Source organism: Rhamphochromis sp. 'chilingali' (assembly GCF_963969265.1).
Source record: "Rhamphochromis sp. 'chilingali' genome assembly, chromosome: 12".
Lineage (NCBI taxonomy): Eukaryota > Metazoa > Chordata > Actinopteri > Cichliformes > Cichlidae > Rhamphochromis > Rhamphochromis sp. 'chilingali'.
The window spans coordinates 17,770,822-17,788,266 of record NC_137939.1 but is presented as its reverse complement, the minus strand read 5'-3'; the positions used below and the strand labels follow the sequence as shown (position 1 = coordinate 17,788,266).

At 39.5% G+C, this 17,445-nt stretch overlaps 1 protein-coding gene and 1 long non-coding RNA gene across 7 annotated transcripts in view; one reads left to right on the top strand and one right to left on the bottom strand.

Moving 5' to 3' along the window:
• Nucleotides 1-17,445, top strand: part of myt1b (myelin transcription factor 1b) — a 153,516-nt gene that overhangs the window by 47,919 nt on the left and 88,152 nt on the right. The gene's annotated exons all lie outside the window — the stretch shown is intronic.
• On the bottom strand, nt 2,342-3,621 carry LOC308408023. Its single transcript, XR_013973747.1, has 2 exons — nt 3,102-3,621; nt 2,342-3,011 (listed from the first exon to the last, which is right to left on the bottom strand). It is a non-coding gene; the product is annotated as an uncharacterized lncRNA (long non-coding RNA).

Here is a 17,445-nt window from a genome sequence, read left to right as displayed (position 1 = left end):
CTTCTCCTGTCTTCATGCCCTCACCAAAGCTGGTGAGGGCATGAAGACAGGAGAAAAGATGCACCGTTGAAGAGAGCCAGAGAATAACACATAGTGAGTAAAGTGGAGTGTGTTAAGTTCTTGGGGCTAATGGTGACAGAGCAACTGTCCCAGGATTCCAACGCAGTCTGGGCCATCAGAAAAGTCCAACAATGCCTCTTTTACTTCAGGAAACTGAAGACAGAAATGCTTCTACATAGACCAGGGGTGGGCAACTCCAGGCGTTGAGGGTCGGTGTCCTGCAGGTTTTAGATGTGTCCCTGATCCAACACAGCTCATTCAAATGGTTAAATGACATCCTCAACATGTCCTGAAGTTCTCCAGAGGCCTGGTAACGAACTAATCATGTGATTCAGGTGTGTTGACTCACGGTGAGATCTAAAACCTGCAGGAGACCAGTCCTCGAGGCCTGGAGTTGCCCACCCCTGACATAGACTGTTGGTCCATTTCTATATGCTGACACACTGTGTGGTTCTTCAGTAGTACAAAGGCAGAAGAGGAAGCCATCCAGTAGGTTGTTAAAACTGCTGGAAAGATCATCGGGACAGAGCTGCCAGATATTACAACCATCTCCACCTCCTGCTGTTTGCAGCGGTCACTGCATATCCTCATTGACTCTTCTCACAGTGCCCATCACCTGTTCTGACTGCTGCCATCACGCAAAAGGTTCAGGTCCATTAAAGCAAGAACAGCAAACAGTTTTTTACCCATATCCAGTCAAACGTCTTAATAGTTCCCCTTACAACTCCCCCTGGCATTACATTACATAACCTGCACTGTAGGTGTTATGTTCACTGTTTTAACTGTGCCATTTATTTATTACTTATTCTTACAGTTTTTTCTGATTGCGTAAGCACATTTTTTGTAACTATTGGCTAATTTTGCAAAACTCTTCACACAGATAAGAAAACCTGTCACCCAATAATCAAAACATTGTAGTTCTCTTGCAAAAGCAAACACAGCTAGATTAACTCTCCACACCTTCGTAAAAATGGTGTTTCCGTATCAAACAGTACACACAAGCCATCATCTACTAAGCACACAATGCGCCAACTGCACACTGATGGTATGAATACAAAACACATCTGGCTTTTGCTTTCTCTGTGCACAAGGTAGGCTATGTCAGTTTGAGCTCATACTTCTGTCATAGATCCATAAGCATAGAGGGATCCAAACTTCAAGTACCGGTGTTTATTCAAACACATCAAAACAAACACAAGTGTTTATTTCCAAGTATAGGATTATTTGCAATCGCCATAATGACTATATGGGTTACTTGGTCTGCAGTGAACATGCTTCCTCTGCCCCAGCATCTGGTCATCTAGCAATTCTGTAAAGTAACAATTTCAGTATTTTTACATCAATGGTATTGGTGTGTTTCTCATTGGCATATGGCAGTGCTACAAATCTTTGTGCGAAGTGACTGTGCTAACCGATTCTCATTTCAAGATGTCCTTATGGTACTTGCTACAGTGTAGCGGCTCGAGTTAGGCTGGACCCGTTGGCCAGCTACCCTCAGGGTCATTCCACGGTTGGTTACATGGTCCACTATTGTAGCTCTGATGTCATCAGCAATTCTATTTCTTACTCTTCCTACCCTTCCTCTCCCCCCTTCTCGTCTTCCTCTTGCTCCTCCTTGTCCTTGTCGTCCTCTTCATCCTACTTCTTCACCTCCACGTCCTCTTCCTCGGCCTCCTCTACTTCTCACTCTTTCTGCTCCCTCCATTGTACTCCGCACACACAGCTTACCTGTATTATAGTGCTTAGGCTGATTGCAAAGTGAACTAATTATCTAAAAAGGTTTTCACATGTGAAAGTGTGCCAGACAGTTGGCAAATTAGTGTTAATGATAGCCATACATGTGTATACTTTTGCTAGGAGTGTGTTGGAAATTTGGTAATTGAGTGTTGTGCAGTGAATTGTGCCTACAGTTTTGCAAAGTGTGTGTTACAAAATTGCAAACTGAGTGCAAAGCAGTTTTTGTGCTTGTTAGATTTGTATTGTTGATTGTCATTTATGCTTAGAAATATTTACTTATATATGCTTAGAGTTTTGTAATTAGTTGTAGATTGGTAGAGGGTTTGATCCTTGATAGTCTGCAAACTTTGTGTGTATTAGACAGCACTTTGGGAGCATGAGAGGTCATACCGTGTCTTATTGTTTTATGGTAGGATTAACGTAGTTGCGTCTGTTCTAGTCTAAGTGCTCTTTGTTTAGATGAACTGCAGGACTTCCTCACCGTGTTATCTAGGATGAACCATCTAGGGGGAGGGGGAGGCTACCCTCTTCCTGACCAAGGATGTTTGACCCTTTGATCAGCAGTCCACACACACACACACACACACACACACACACACACACACACACACACACACACACACACACACACACACACACACACACACACACACAGGCAAGGTACTCTTTGTGTGTATGTAGACGTCATAGGTTAATGAACTTATGCATATTCATGTAACCTCAATAAAAGAACAGTGGTACGGGAGAACGGACGAGAGCAACTGGGGTCAAGCGAAGGAACGGTGCCTGTCCGGTTCTCTCCCGTGCACGAGAAACATGAAGAAGCTTGCCTACTTGTGTCTTGCTTTGCAGTGTAATTATATTGCCTTCAACGTTCCAGCGGATGGGTTCAAGCTACAAACCTATCAGTGCTTCTAGTTTTGCAAACTCAGTGAGTGGTTTTGCTATAAGTCTGAATAGTTTTAGAGATTGTGCTACAGGAATCACAGTTAGGGTTTAAGCATTCAGAAAAAACTGTAATTGTTGTTGTGTCACGGACGAGAATGCGGTGGACTCAAGAGCAGACTCAATTTGCTTAGAACTGTGTATAATTTATTGAAAAGAACAAAACGTGAACGGAACTGGGTTTAACAAAAACCATACGCAGAAAACTAAAGGAAATCCGTGGGCGGAGAAACCGGCGTAGAGCACGGGGAGACTTCTAACGGGAACTTCTGTAAACACAGGGGAGAAATGTTACTGAATGGGAAACAAACGAGTAAGGGACAAAGGTACGGAGTGCCAGTGAATAGTCTTGGGCTTACTTGGCGACCCTAGTCATTTAACGGGGAAAAGGCTGCCAGGGGTGTATTCCAAAGAGGGTCAAGAGTGGAGAGTCCGGTCCAGATTTCGAAGAGATGGAGAATACAGACTGAAGGGCAGGCTGAGGAGAAGTGGAGTATATAATCCTCGGGTTCCAAGCAGATGGGAGGACAGGATGGAGACCAAAAACAGCACTACTGGTGAGTGCGATGGGTGGAGAATCTGAAGAATACAGGAAACAAAAACATATTAACCCAAGGTCCAGATATACAGAGTCAGAGCTCAGAGGAGGCCGAGTTTACCACAGATGGTAGCAGGACGAACTGGCGAGGAGTGGCAGGCCGTGCTGGCTTAAAAACCCTCTAGGTGGAGCCCCGGAGATTGACAACAGGTGATGAGCTGGCCAACTCCACTCCCAGGGACAAATGACAGGAACCTGGACCACGCCCAACCAGACACTCCCACAGCATATGACATGTTGTGATTTTGTTTTCATCTTATGGAGATGCTATTGTGTCTCGTTGTTCTTGTCACAGTGACATAAAATGTAATTTAACTTTATTAATTGAAAAAGGTTATCTTGTATGTAAAACTACGTTGTCCAGCTGCTTAAAAACATCACCCACACAAGTCTACTTTCAGGTGTGTCAATTTTGTGTCAGACTACACATTAACTGCCTTGTCCTGCTGCCCATCAAGATGCCAAATTTTTCTGAAGAAAATAGTTTAAATACTTTTGTTCACTTTTTCATGGACAATATATAGATAAAAAATAATACCAATTTTTTCCCTTTGATTTTACACCACCTACAAAACAAGGATGTGGGCTGTCTTTTAACAGGCCTTTCAAAAAATGATTTTGACCCACCTGCAAACAGTGCATCTGGTGGCCCTAAACCCTCATTTCACCCCTGTTCTTAACCCAAAACCTCCCACTGATTAAAGCTGTGAAGTATCCTGCAACACAGGACATGAATCAATAAGTGAATTAGACTCCACTTTCAGCTTCCTCTCTAGCCAGCCGGCCCCAAAACCAGCTGCCCAGGATAATGGGCCTGGACATGGAGGAGTGGGAGTGAGAAAAGGAGGCTTGGGGACAAAGAGGCTTTAAAGATAGTGTGATATACTGCTGTGGCATATTATCACTATATACCAGTCCATATCCAACAGCCCGTGACACTGGCAGGGTGCACTTTTTTTTAAAGCTAATTCATATTTCACATTTCCTTTAAAGTAGATGAGGATACTACCAGTGAACTGTCACTATCAGAATCTTAGCAGGGTGCTGGTTTCTCACCATTCTGTTTTGATGTGGTCATTATTATTATTTTTTTTAAACTATGGAGACATCTTTTCTGCAAACCTCTTAATACTGCAGATCTTTCACGAAATCATTTGTCAAGCAAGCACTGTGGCAACAGTGTTCTGATTTTATCCCCTTTTCTCACTTCCTTCACAGAGGTATTACTGCTCATGTGCTAAACTCCATCAGCTTTCATTTAGCAGTGTTTTAACCACACTCAATGTTTTTCAAGCATCAGATACAACCTCTTACTATTCACAATCCAAACTACTCTTATTAAAATGTGTGTTACTACTGACTGAGAGTTAGAGAACAAGAGAGAAGAGAAGAAGATACCACTTTCACTCAGATAATCCTGTTCCCCAAGTCAGGTAGAATGTGGAAAGAAAATGGAAATGAAAGATGATGTGTTGTATATATTGTATAATGCTAGGATAAAAGAGAATAGAACACCATCCACTTAAATTTAAATACATGTTTTATAATACCAGCGGTCATGCATATAGGCACATTTTAATTTACTAAGTTTCATTTCAGTCGTCAGTGGGATGTAAAAATATGCAAAAAACATGTGTAGAATATCCAAATCAAATTTTTTAGGGATTTTGCCACCATTTTTTCTGCAGCAAAATGCTCACATAAATTTAAATTCAGAATTATTTCAGTGCTATTTCTCTTATAACATTATAATGTCTTATAACCTAACCTAATTGTGACCACGAATACTGAAGTCTGCTCTGCACCAATGCAATAATGTCCATCACTGTAAACTGTACCACCATACTGGAAACTTGCGTAGTCAGCATATAATATTTATCATAAACTTTAAATAACACAAAATGATGATTTAATTCGTTTTCAAAACTCTACAGCCTGAGTAATTAAATCTCATTGAAACCCAAATAAAATACAGCAGCTTTTGCTAGCAAACCAATTGTGTACCAAAATGCAAAGAACAGTTTTGTTGTGATACTAGTTGAACTTCCAAAGATTAGTCTGTTTATGGCTGGTTTGTAGTTGTGCTAGCTAGATGCTGAAGTACCACTGTGTACAGTTTTTTGACATGTGCAACATGGATGCAAGACAGGGATGAGTTGGGAAAAAGCACAAAAAAAAAACTTGCTTTGTAGCATTTTTTATTAAACTATCGAGCAAATTTGGACTTTTTACCTATTGTACCTCTGTGTTTGTAGGACTGTATTTCCTCAATACATCAACATATTCACATTCTGTTTTCCAGACATGTGCAGGAAGCCCTTGGCCACTGTCACACCCAATTTGAAGTAAATCAGACACTAGGGGTCACAACTCCGTGAAAGGTCCTGAGGCACATGTTTTTGGGGCCTCATTGTGCTGGAGCAAACACAGCACAACTCAGATTCTCTCTCTCTCTCTCTCTCTCTCTCTCTCTCTCACTCACTCACTCACTCACTCACTCACACACACACACACACACACACACACACACACACACACACACACACACACACACACACACACACACACACACACACACAAGGGAAGGGCAAAAAAAGTACCACATAGCAATAATTAATTATAGCAGTAGCATTTGTCTAGCTTTTGATCAGCACCATGAACAGCAACCACATTCAGGTATCAGGGGAATGGACATATTTATTTAAGCTTATACTATAAATCAAACCATCTTCTTCAGCCAGATTACTACTGAGTATGGAACAAAAGGAAGCAAACCAGCAACCACATGTGCTTATAGACTTTCTGAGAGGGTTCTGTAATAAAAAAAAAGCACGCTCAGAATTCCTCACTCAATAATTGTTTCCAGGTGGATCAGCTTCTAGATATATCACACATATACATTACAATAGGAATGTATATGCTACTGCAAAGACTAACTATACACCCATCAGAACTCCATCTTTTGGGTCTTGTGCTCAGCAAAGTCACTGACAACATGGCTCAAGTCCTCTATTGAGCACAGTTCTTTTACTTTGCTTGCTAAACATAATTCACGATGCTGCTCTGCCAGCTAACTACTCTAAAAGACACTTCCTGATAAACAAATTGTTGCATAGTTGATGTCAAAAGATCAAGGACATTTTGCACAAATGTAAGGGAGTAAGGTCAGGAAGTAATATATTTCCCAGCATGTCCCTCTGGCATCAACATTTTTCAGAAATGTGCCTATTTTACTTAATGGAGTCTAAAATAACAAATTAAATATTATGGAGCTAAAATTGAATTCATAAAGAAAATGCATACTGCATTAACAAAAAAAGGTAGGCTTTGGTGGACAAGATAGAACCATGTATTAAACATATAGTGGAATTCATAACTGTACTGTCACACTGTCTATATTAGCATCCAAGAATCTGTTGAGGAGAAGCTTCTTTGACAGTCATTTGGTCGTGGGCCCTCCTTCCTTTAAGGCCCCTGAGGCATTGCCCTAGCTGTCCCATTGAAATAGACGTTCCATTATGAAATTACATGAGTTCTGGAGTAGCATCTTACATTAAGCTTGGGACTTTTGCAGTAAAATGTCTTTGATACTAGAATTCATTTCACACATTATATCCATTGTGGTTTGTGGTATTCTAAGTCTGAATTTGGGGGTACCACTTCATTGTAAGCTAGTTACCCTTGACATTATGACTTGTTCTATGAAAAGCAAGTACTGAGAGTTATTTTTTATTATTAGTCCTTTCACTGATATTAAAAAGATCATTTCTAAGAGAGACCTGGCCACGAGTACTTCAAGAAGAAGTTTTTTTTTTCTTTCTTTTTTTTCTGCTTTAAGATTTCATTCTAAGTCAAGCTAGGCTGTCGCTGCACATGTAATAGACAAACCAGAAATCATAATGACACTTCCATCTTTTCTATTACCTGCTAGCTTTTAGCAACATGTGCATATTTCTTCCTTAAACAACGCTAAAACAGACAGCTGGAATACTCACTCATAAAAATATTTCATCCTATAACATATCAAAATGTTTTCTGTGGTCATAAATTATTACAATAATGAACATTATTTCAACTTGTATTTTCATTGAACACAAGCATACAAAAAAACATACTGCTTTGAGTAAATTCACTTGGAAGATGTCAGATGTTGCCTGTGTCATCATCCATCCACACTTGTATAAACAATAAAATGCACACCAAGTGATAAGGTCCCTATAGATAAATTTTGAAATGTGTGTAACTGATTTTGGTTGGTTTTGCCTGATCAGATACATACGTTGATTGTAAGTGCTCCTTTAGTGGTGGAGAATACAAAAAGGGAAGGCTGGTTCCATACTGGTTACTATAGGTTTTACATCATTGTGCAAGAGTAGATCTAAACTAACCCAAATCCAAAGTCCTCTTTAGCGCAGTGAACCCAACCTACAGATTGCTACTTACACCCAACTTACTGGTTTTTAAGCTTGTTTATTATCAAGAACGCAATATAATAGCAATGGTGAAATTTCATAAAATTAGACTCTAGATCCCAAATAACAGACCTCATTTAATTTATAGGTCATAGTGTGTGGTGGGTGGGCCAGAAATTAGTTTTAATAGAAATGTATCTGTGTATTTATTAAAAACAATCCCAATATGACAATTGAGAAAAGAATAAATCAGGGCATATGTTTGAAATTAATGTAACATATCATCATTAATTCCACACTTTTGCCATTCATTCTTTTTTTCAAATCTATGATATTGATATTACCCACAATTCAGCATCACTGGTAGCAGTTTAATTCAGATTTTAGTGGAAGATGCTAAGTGGCTAAAGTAGCATGCGACTTGTAGCCTGCAACAAATTAGGCGGCTGGGTGTGGGGATCTGATAAATTCACTTTTCCTTTTTTGGTTCTATTCAGATTTGTAGTCTTCATCCCCAGCCGTCATCTGACTGATGTGACATAGCTTGAGGAAATTTCTCAAACTTCACACAGCTCCCTGTGAAGCAACTTAAGGCTTTAGAAAGCTGTGGTAAACATGAGCTGAAGTAGTCCTGTTGTACATCTAGAAAAATACTTTGATGTGTAACACTGACAGATTTCCCTTCAATGCAGTCAGCTTGATATATTGCACAGTACGGCTCTGTGCAATTTGCAATTTTTATCCAACGTTTTGAACAAACTAAAACTAAAAAATACACATAATAAATACACAATATAACTTTCTAGTGGATCCTTTGTTTTTCTGTCCATACATACTTTTGGACAGATTTAAAGAAATAATGACCCACCTAACCCCATCTTTTCTTGGCCCTGCTTGTATCGCCAGGCACATTCATTACTCATTACGTTGTCTTTGCTATAGTGCCATGTTTCTCCCTCTGTTTGGCAGCAGACAGGATGTGTTTGTGCCACGCTCCTAGCAGGGGTGTGATGTCATATCACAGTGCCATATTCTGCTGCCATGATGGTGCATCTGCTGTTGATCTTGGTTTAACTAAGGAACCCTGCGCCAAGGCAGGACTAAATTAACCAGATCATCATCACCGGTAATCACGGGAATAGTCACCATATTTGGGCAAAAATCAAATATTCCTATTTGTCAAATTTTCCGACTTAATATGACCCTGTACTGTATTTCCAGTCACGGTTAAGATGAGCAAGAAGCGTGTAAGTCATGAAAGTTGGCCCTTTTTTCCTTTTAATGGATAAATCACTAACTTTCTACAGTATATATTTCTTCTGCAGCTCCGAGCTCTGAGCCTGGGTCAGACACTGTAGGTTTCACATCACAGCAGGCAATGTAGAATGTGTAGCACATCTGCACTTTTGTTGTCTCTCATCCTGTCAGTCAGTTCATTTAATTTTTCATTCAGCTCCGACTTCACAATGACGAGACATAAAAGGCCTGGTGTGGCTGACATTTTACAGCATGCAAACTGCTGATGATATTCTTATGATCTCTAGAGCAGCAAATGCAAAACACCAGAGAAGACTGTGAAAAAATGTCGATCAGCCTGCAGCTAGTGAGCAGGTTACTCTACACTGTGTTGCTTAGTATTGAGCCGCTCAAAGCCTGATGTTTTTGAATGCATGAATTATATATGAAGAGAAATTCTTTTTTTTTTTGTTATTCTCTTTTTATTAAACAACCTATATAAACACAAATAATCCAAAATAAACATATAATCAAGAACAGACGTAAATAAAAAAAATAAAATAAAATAAAAATAAGAAAAACAGACGGGTGTACCCTCTAGTGTGTATGTACTCGCACACACATATTCACTCACACACCCATATTCTTAAGCATACATACACATACCTACTTACATATGTGTTCACTTGTAGTCTCATACATACTAACATATACATATAAACACATAATGATTCAGAAATGTGGCATATATAGTTACAGAGATTCAAACAAGATCGGGTCTCCTTAACCGGATGTAGTGTTTCCATTTACCCCAAATTTCACTAAATATATCAAACTGGAGTCTTTTAATGAAGGTAATTCTTTCCATTTTAAACATCCCATGTACAGTCTCATGCCAATCAAGAGAAATTCTTGAAGGCAAATGCACGGTGGAAAACAGCTTTTTGCCTATCATACCTGTCAGGCTTCACTTTGACTAACAATAACACACCATCTGACAGCAGGACTTACGCACATTAAACAACCATATTCCACATAAGAGAAAAGTTTTACAGCAACTTGTCAATTTTAATCATCACAAAGACAACTTATGCCTGCTGATCATCACTGCAATGCTTAGCTAACTCTTTAGCATTATATGTAATTATTATGTGACATTATTATATGTCAATCCCTTTGAAATCCGTCTTGTGGATTGCCATGCATGTTAATTTTTCTAATATAGTACTTCATATATGTAGTTTCAAATTAACAAATTTATTCTCTGAAATTTGAAAACAACATTTTTTAGTCATTTTTACGTTTTTATTGCATTTTGATCACACAACTTATGATTTTACTTTTTATTCAACACAGATTGTACTAATGCTAGTGCTAGCAAGCTTGCATCCATAAACTGTGCTAGGGCATCTTACAAACAAGGATATCAACACGAGTAATAAAATGCAAACATGTCACTCAGTAAAGCTGAAGCACAAATTTCTTGGATAATTCTTTAGATAATTCTGTAATACTGTTCTATGAATGGTCCAAAAGGCATCAGCAGCACAGAAACGCTGGAGAGGGCCACTTAGGTTATTCAAATTAGCACTGATGAAGCCTAGCAGAGAGCACAGATGCTTGAAGATGCTCACCAAGTAGAGGTAGTGAAGGTAAATGAGTTTAAATACCTACAGTAAAGCATCCAGAGTGATAGATAGTGGACAAAAGAGGTAAAGAAGAGAGTGTAGCCAGGGTGGAGTGGGTGTTAGAAGTGATGGAAAGATAGCAGCAACCATGAAAGGGAAGATTAAAAGATGGTGCCACTTACAATGAGATGTTTATTTGGAGTGACCAGGATGGAGAGGGTTAGAAAGGAGTACATCAGAAGGACAGCTCGAGCTGAGCATTGGGACGAAGTTAGAGAGGCAAGGCTGAGATATTTTCTGGACACATGCAGAGGAGGGATACTATACAGTGGGGCAAAAAAGTATTTAGTCAGCCACCGATTGTGCAAGTTCCCCCACTTAAAATGATGACAGAGGTCAGTAATTTGCACCAGAGGTACACTTCAACTGTGAGAGACAGAATGTGAAAAAAAAATCCATGAATCCACATGGTAGGATTTGTAAATAATTTATTTGTAAATTAGGGTGGAAAATAAGTATTTGGTCACCTCAAACAAGGAAAATCTCTGGCTCTCACAGACCTGTAACGTCTTCTGTAAGAAGCTTTTCTGTCCCCCACTCGTTACCTGTATGAATGGCACCTGTTTGAACTCATCATCTGTATAAAAGACACCTGTCCACAGCCTCAAACAGTCACACTCCAAACTCCGCCATGGCCAAGACCAAAGAGCTTTCGAAGGACACCAGGAAAAGTATTGTAGACCTGCACCAGACTGGGAAGAGTGAATCTACAATAGGCAAGCAGCTTGGTGTGAAAAAATCAACTGTGGGAGCAATCATCAGAAAATGGAAGACATACAAGACCACTGATAATCTCCCTCGATCTGGGGCTCCACGCAAGATCTCATCCCGTGGGGTCAAAATGATCATGAGAACGGTGAGCAAAGATCCCAGAACCACATGGGGGGACTTGGTGAATGACCTGCAGAGAGCTGGGACCAAAGTAACAAAGGTCACCATCAGTAACACACTACAACGGCAGGGAACCAAATCCCGCAGTGCCAGACGTGTTCCGCTGCTGAAGCCAGTGCATGTCCAGGCCCGTCTGAAGTTTGCCAGAGAGCACATGGATGATACAGCAGAGGATTGGGAGAATGTCATGTGGTCAGATGAAACCAAAGTAGAACTTTTTGGTATAAACTCAACTCGTCGTGTTTGGAGGAAGAAGAATACTGAGTTGCATCCCAAGAACACCATACCTACTGTGAAGCATGGGGGTGGAAACATCATGCTATGGGGCTGTTTTTCTGCCAAGGGGACAGGACGACTGATCCGTGTTAAGGACAGAATGAATGGGGCCATGTATCGTGAGATTTTGAGCCAAAACCTCCTTCCATCAGTGAGAACTTTGAAGATGAAACGAGGCTGGGTCTTCCAACATGACAATGATCCAAAACACACCGCCCGGGCAACAAAGGAGTGGCTCCGTAAGAAGCATTTGAAAGTCCTGGAGTGGCCTAGCCAGTCTCCAGACCTCAACCCCATAGAAAATCTGTGGCGGGAGTTGAAAGTCAGTGTTGCTCGGCGACAGCCCCAAAGCATCACTGCTCTCGAGAAGATCTGCATGGAGGAATGGGCCAAAATACCAACTACTGTGTGTGCAAACCTGGTAAAGACCTATAGTAAACGTTTGACCTCTGTTATTGCCAACAAAGGTTGTGTTACAAAGTATTGAGTTGTATTTTTGTTATTGACCAAATACTTATTTTCCACCCTGATTTACCAATAAATTCTTTACAAATCCTACCATGTGGATTCATGGATTTTTTTTTTCACATTCTGTCTCTCACAGTTGAAGTGTACCTCTGGTGCAAATTACTGACCTCTGTCATCATTTTAGGTGGGGGAACTTGCACAATCGGTGGCTGACTAAATACTTTTTTGCCCCACTGTATATTGGGCAAAAAATGGGAAAAAGGAGGATATGCAGGGGGCTGGTGTGACAGAAGCAGAGATAGGTTGAGATGGAGGCAGATGGTGAAGCGAGGAGCTCACAGAAGGAAAAAAAAAGTACCCAAATCACAACAGAAATGTCTACGTTTATACAAGAAGCAACTGGTTGTGGTTGTTGCAGGTGACTATCAGCTACTGCTAGAAAATTCATGCTCAATGAAATCAAAACTACAGATCCTGTAATGTGGCTCATGGTTCCCCTAATAGTTACAGAGAGATATTTTGTGACAATCCACTATGTTATATCTATTTTCTGAAGCCTTTTGATCAAAAACATGATAAAAACAGTCAGAGGAACAATGTTTGAACCATGAAATGTAATTGTTCTCTTGACTATAGATCCGTCGGGCCCCATTCATTCAGAATTATCTGGTGTGTTTTAGTTGCACTTTAGACAGTGGCTTAAGTGGCTTCAGCAACAGTCACTAGACAAGTCAGTGTGTGCGACACGTGTTTGAGGAGGATGATGTAACTAGGCATATCAGTTTTATCTAGTCTTAAGGGGATAATGACTCAAATGATGGAGAGTAAAATTATAGACCAGGCAAAATGCCAGCATCCTTGATATAATGTGAAATACCAGCTGAAAATACAGTTAGAAGCATATCAAGGTAATATCAAATTTTATTTCTTCATGCAACATCAGATGTTTTTAAGGGCATACAGTTGTGGTCAAACGTTTACAAGCACTTATCAAGAGTATGAATGTCAAGGTCATTTTGGCCATTACATTATTTCAGTTTGGAATGATGGAACAGTAAATTAATCTTTAATTTCTTTAAAAATAAGAGATGGTGTGCACAGGTTTGAATTTATTTCTGATTTTCTCTAATTCACACAATCAGAAGTGTACTCACATGCTCGAATATATTAAAATCTTCCTTCACAAGTTGCACCACAACCAGACACTTTGGTAGCCATCAATACGCTTGTTTCCTAGCAGGGACATTCCATAAATTTTCAAAAGGGTTGATGGGCTCTGTCATTTTATAAGCTGCTGAATCATGCTTTATCCATTCCAAAAATACATTTTGATGGGTGTTTAGCATCATTGTCAATATTGGTCAGAATTTAATCCTATACACAAAAATAATATGATTGGGGTTTTTTTTATGTCATAGTGGCTTTACAAGCATGTTTCCTTTTTCATGTCTCTTCAGTCTGAGCCTGAAGAAACTGAAGAATTTCTTTTGATGAGTGATGTGTTATGAACCGGCTTAAATGGAGGTGAGCAGACTAAAAAGGTAAATACAAACAGGAACAACGGGGAAACCTTGATAAGGTCATTATTTAGACACACAGAGTACATATATTGCAATGAGGGGATTGTGGGAATCAGCAGGAGAGGAGTGGTCTGAGTCAGGAGGAGGATAGAATTAGTCTGGGCTGAATTTGTAGAGAATTTTCCACAAGATGTGAGTGAAAACAGACCCAGGGTGATTACGTGAGCTTGGAGGTTATCCTGGTAAGGAGGAGGTAAGGTGAGCCACCGGTCTCTATTAGCGTGAATACAGGAGCTGTCGGCGGGTGAGTAGACAGGTGAGCTGTGGGGTTAGTATCCGATTATGATCCAGTGAGCGGATGATCAGCACTTAATGGAAGAAGGTAGATATTGTAACCTGGGAAATACTCCTGTAATATAATTATAAACAGCCTGTGACATCATGTTTCTCTTACTAGAAACCTGTGTCCAGAGGAACAATCAGTTTTTTGAGGCTAAAGAGTTGTTAGATGGTGAAATGCTCAGTGACACTGAAACTGACCACTTTTGCGAGTACTGGTTACATGAATTAGTACAACTTCACACAAATTCTCAGAAGCCCTAAATGCTTGTTGTTGTTTGCATTTTAACAAGGAGAAAACCATCCCTCAGCTTCCAGGAAGGCAAAGTGGCATAGAAAAGATTCAGACAAATATTTCTGTACATCCTTTCAAAACGGCTGAATGAACAGTTTGTCAGAAACAGTTGCAGGTTAGTTTCAACATTTACACATGTGACATTTATATTTTAACAATCAACAATCATGTTACTTTATCACACCCTTAATAGTCGTAATAATCGTATTCATTATATTCAACAATCATATTTAGAAGATGCCTGAAATGTGGGCACTCGTGTAATTAAAACAAATGAACTTAAATCAATAATGTCATGTCTAGTTTTTTCCTTAGTGGAGAATTGTAATATAAGGAATGACAGAACTGTCAGCTACCATCACTCCGCTGCAAACCTTTTAACTCTTAAGTATCAGAAACGTATGTGGCGACATCTGGATTTGTGAGACTACAGATTTCATTTTAATCATTTCAATTAAAGTGTATCATGTTTGATACATGTGTTTTTCAGATTTCTACATCATCACTGGAATTTTTTTTCCTTGAACTAAATTGCACAGTACATTTTTTCAGCAATAAATAAAAGAGTAGTTTTTGAAAGTTGTTTCTGAAAGAGCATGTTAATAGATTAAAACTGGTAGCTAGATACTACTACTGGCATGTAATTTCAGAAGCTAACATGCCATGGTGGTCAAGCTGAGTCCACAGGTGAACACTTGGAGGATCAGGTCTCCAGTTTTCCTTCATATTCTTCATATATTTGTGTTAGATATTTTAGGGGGTGAATACAGAGGCTAAGTGACTGTGAACAATCCCCAAAACTTCTTAAAAAGGCCTCCTTAGCAGTGCAAACACGAGGGCAGAGAAATCATTGTAGCCACCCTGTGTGCAACAAATGCATTTTACCATCTTTAGGCAATATGAGGAGAAAACTACACTGACAAGTAGCAGGAAATCTGAAGCTCTTTGTGTTTTTTAATGGAACTTTGTAGATGTGAACTTTTCTTAAAGATTAGTGTTTTCATTGGAGATAGAGAGACTTGTAAGTGAATATCAGACAGGATTGTTGTTTCATTGTTAGTCTTTTCAAGAGATTTTTTTCTACTATAGGTAATGTAATATTGATTGTGTAGGGTTATATTGACAGTAGTGTTGCCATGAAATAAAATGTAACATCAAAGTGAAATCTATTTTTTGCTGTAGTTCCATAGGCTCTTATGGGGCCCACACAGCCCATGTATCTTTCAAACTGATTTCTTCCTCTTGCTTTCTTTCTAAGCTATTTTCTTTCTACGTGTGGTTGTATAAATATTGGCACACATCATATTGTTAGTGTGAATGTGTTTGCACACTATTTTCTGAGACCATGTTAATGTATTGTGCTCTTTGTGTGCAATTATGAAACTTCTTAATAATTCTTTCATATATCTGTATTTATGCACATTAGAGCAGTATGTACACACGCTTTGTGTGTGAAAGCACACTTGAGTGTAATATTGTTCATTTATCTCTCCCTGGGTAGTGTCTTTTTATGTGCTTATGCATTAGTTCATTTGTGATTGGATGCTTTGTAAGTTTGAATGCACAGTATTTATGTGACATACATCTGTGTGCTTCTTATTTGTGTTCTTTGTATTTTTTGCGTTCCTTTTTTCTTTGCAAAGGCACGTCAGTGATGTGTGTGCGAGTTACCAGTTCCTCGTGTGAGTTGTGCATGTGTAGCTCTCTTTCTGTATTCTGTCTGGTAGTTATCTTGCCAGTCTTGTTGATGGTTTAGAGGAGGTTCCAGTGCTGCTGGCAGTTTCTCTGTCAGTCCTTCCACATGCAGCCGCCACCCCTATTAACACTTCCATTAATACTGCATCACAGATGGAAATCATCCTCTCACCCCACAGATGCTTTTAGATTTTGATGAGCGTTTTTTTTATTTATTCAACTCCCAGGGAGAGAAGAGCAGCAGAACAACTAGTTTTATTGATGGCAGAGAAAATCTGCCGCTGCTTTCCTTCCAGTGTTGCTCTTCCTCTCACTTTTTCTGCAGCACACATGTTCAGTTTGGAGTGAAGCTTCATTTTCCAGCCTGCTTAGGAAGAAAACCAGGTTGAATACATAGAAAGAAAGAGGGGCAGAAGAGAAGAAAACCTAGTGGTTTGGTGGACAATTAAAAAAAGCTGAGGGGCATTTAGAGGAATAAAACAAGTATATTAATCTCATTTGGATGCAGGCCCTTCAGCTCCTTAAACTTTCAATCTCCGGTTGCGATCACTACACGCACCCTTGACAGACATGAAATGTGACGCGTGGAATACAGAGTGGTTCTCTATGTTGAAATTAGCACACAATATATAGCCAAGAACAGTGCGTGTATGCAGACACAACAACATGTAATGCATGCGCAAATCATCCACCAGCACACACCACTTTACTCACAGTCACACACTTCTGTGCACATACATCCTGATTCCATTACCCGGTAACAGCTTGTCGCTCTCAAACACTCATATCAACATTCATTCTCACATATACCTCCCCCTCTCAGATAATCACTTGAATGCACAAACATACATGCATTCACACATAAACAGATACAAATTCCCCTGCAATCTCACAATGGTGTATAGAAATCACAAACATAAACTATTCAAACACGAGGCAAAAGCATTCTTATAGATCCACTAAAATGCACATATTTAATGCCCATCTCCAACATAGGGGAGGCACACGCTGGCACGTTACTTTACTGAACGTTCAAACACATCTGCACAAACAGAGACACACATTGTGCTAAATGATTTGTTTCCTCCTCATCTCTGATGCTTATGAATAATACAAGAATCTCAGGGGAACTTTTTGCTTCACATAAATAAGAATTTAGATAGAAAATTGCATTATTAATCTGCAGCTTCTGGCTTGGCTTTTCCTGTAAAGAATTCATACAGTGCTGCAAGCTTACAGCCTTGCAGAGCCAACAAGTTATGAGGCAGTGGCTCTGAGTAATTAG